This window comes from Pinus tabuliformis, chromosome 8, assembly GCF_031772625.1.
Source record: "Pinus tabuliformis cultivar Carrire ecotype Pingquan chromosome 8, CPIR1, whole genome shotgun sequence".
Classification (NCBI taxonomy): Eukaryota; Viridiplantae; Streptophyta; class Pinopsida; order Pinales; family Pinaceae; genus Pinus; species Pinus tabuliformis.
This window is the reverse complement of record NC_142294.1, coordinates 410531292-410533941: the sequence shown is the minus strand read 5'-3', so window position 1 is coordinate 410533941 and position 2650 is coordinate 410531292.

Below are 2650 nucleotides of genomic sequence, written 5' to 3'. Positions count from 1 at the left end.
TGAAGGGATATTGCTGCACTGTTTAATTGAAAATGAAACTAACAATATCATGCAAGAGTTTCATGCAGGAGACTGTGGTGGACACTTGTACTGGAAGTCCACTGTGGATAAAATACTAAGGGCTGGATACTACTGGCCCACCATGTTCTCTGATGTCAAGAAATTTATCACATCATGCCATAAATGCCAAGTGTTTGAAGGAAAGAGACAACTGCTGCCACTTCCCTTAAGGCCTATTGCAACAGAGAGACCTTTTCAACAATGGGGATTGGACTTCATTGGGGAAATTCATCCCTCATCTTCAGGCCAACATAGATGGATCTTGACAGCCACAGACTACTTCACCAAGTGGATTGAAGCTGTTCCATGCAGACAAGCAAATGATTCCACTATCATTCAGTTCTTGGAGAACAACATACTAGCTAGATTTGGCTGCCCTGATAAAATTATTACAGACAATGCTGCTGCTTTCAGATCCAAGAAAATGGTGAACTTTTGCCATAAATTTCATATTACTTTGGGCCATTCTACTGCATACTATCCCCAAGGAAATGGCCTTGCTGAATCATCAAACAAAAGCCTTGTAAACATTATAAAGAAGGTACTTGAAGAGAACAAAAAGAACTGGCACAAGAAACTAGTCAATGCCTTATGGGCAGATAGACTAACAACCAAGAGATCAATTGGGACCAGCCCATATGAATTGGTTTATGGACTAGAGGCCAGATTTCCCTCATCACTAGGGATACCTGTCATGAAGCTTCTTCAAGAAAGCCAAGCTGAACCAAATGATATACAGAGAAGAATAAATCAAATCATATGCTTGCAGCAAACGAAGACCAAGTTTTCAGCCGGGTTCAAGTGTTACAAGAAAAACTAAAGAAAGCCTTTGACAGAAGAACCAAAGCAGAAGATTTTAATGTTGGTGATAAAGTCCTCAAGTGGGATGCAAGAAGAGAAGAGAAAGGAAAACATGGAAAATTTGATTCCTTATGGAGAGGACCATTTGTTGTCCAAGCAGTGCAAGGTAACAACACTTACTTCATAAAAAGCCTTAGTGAAACTGACTTGGATGAAGGTCCTGTGAATGGCAGGATGCTGAAGCACTATTTTGACTATTTCCCATGAGTGCAGCCTGAGGTTCCTTTGTATATAGGCAGATGTATATATTATTTTCTGGTTAGAGTGTAAAAATGCAGTTTTTGAAGGTTATTGACTATCAGCAGAAGGCACATAGAATCAGAGATAGACCAAGAAGGAAAAGCACAATTTTTGCATCTCAAAGCAGCAAACTTCAAGATTGGCAAGAGCAGTCAAGGAACAAGGCAATCTGACCTGCTGTTCTTGGTCTTTCAAATGAAACACCATCCCCATGTGGAGCCACTGTTAGCTACCTATACCAATAGGTTTCATATTTCATGATTGGCTATAGAAGTTCCAAATATGCTCTGCTTTGATCATGCAAAGATCACATATTTCCAAGAAAGTACAAGGTCTGTAAATAGATTAATGCATCCCAATTTTGATGGATGGTCCAACAGCCTAATCTGGACCATGTCATGTTTTAAATTTTCAGTTGTAGAATAGAGAAAGAAGTTTGTCCAAACAGTTTAATCTTGGCAGACAACTAGCTTAGGTAGAGAAGAAAAGGTTCCCAACAGCTTAATCTGGGACCTTGGAAGAAATAAGGGCAGAAGTAGATAGAGAAACAAAAGAAAAAGCCAAGGAAAAGAAAAGGCAAGCAAGGGTCTGCAAGTCCAAGTGCACCCTCCAAGAAGAAATAAAAAAATGCTAGGCAAGTAGCTGGGTAAGTAGTTGGGGTTGCAGAAAGGTTATCTTTACCATTACAGATGTGTGAATTATGTTTTCCAAGGCAAAATCTATCAATGGACAAGGTGTTCATCTTCATCAAGTTACAGCAAGGAGCATGACTAACCTCCCTCTCCCCCTTCATTTCATTGCTAACATCCCCTCTTCAGCTAAGATCCATGGAAGAAGATCATGGTTTCATGGTGGTTCTTGTTCCTTTATAAACCACATTTCCTGTGTAAACTTCTTTTCATTTTGATCTACTCTCTAAACTAAGTGAGTTTCAAACAAACTTAGTGATATCCCCCTCATTTGCCCCTTCATCCACATTAACCTCTAATTCTACTATATAACTCCCCTATTCTACCCTTCCCCTAATAGTATTAACACCATGGTGTATAAACCCCCAAATTTTTATAAATACCCCTCCCCTTGGCATTATAGCCATATGTTCTCTGAAAAGGGATCAAAATGACATCTGGTCACTTTGATGAACCTATGCCATCTCTCTCTCCCTTGCTACAGGTCAATCTACTCATTATACCCCTCATTTGCAGAAAAAACCATGTAAAAACCCATTTTACCCATAAAACCCTGTGAAAATGTGAAAAATGCCCAAAAACCCACTTTTTCCGCCTAACCAAAGGCGGGCGCGTATATTTGATTTTTCAAAAAAATACGTTTAAAAATACCATTACAAACGCCTAGACCGTGACCTTTTCCCGCCTGGCGCGTTTTTTTCAAGAAAAGTATTATATTTTATTAAACCCGCCTGTCTGTATCTACCGGTCAACTCACTCACCCATCCGCCGTTGGATCGAGCCCATCAGATCTGACGGCC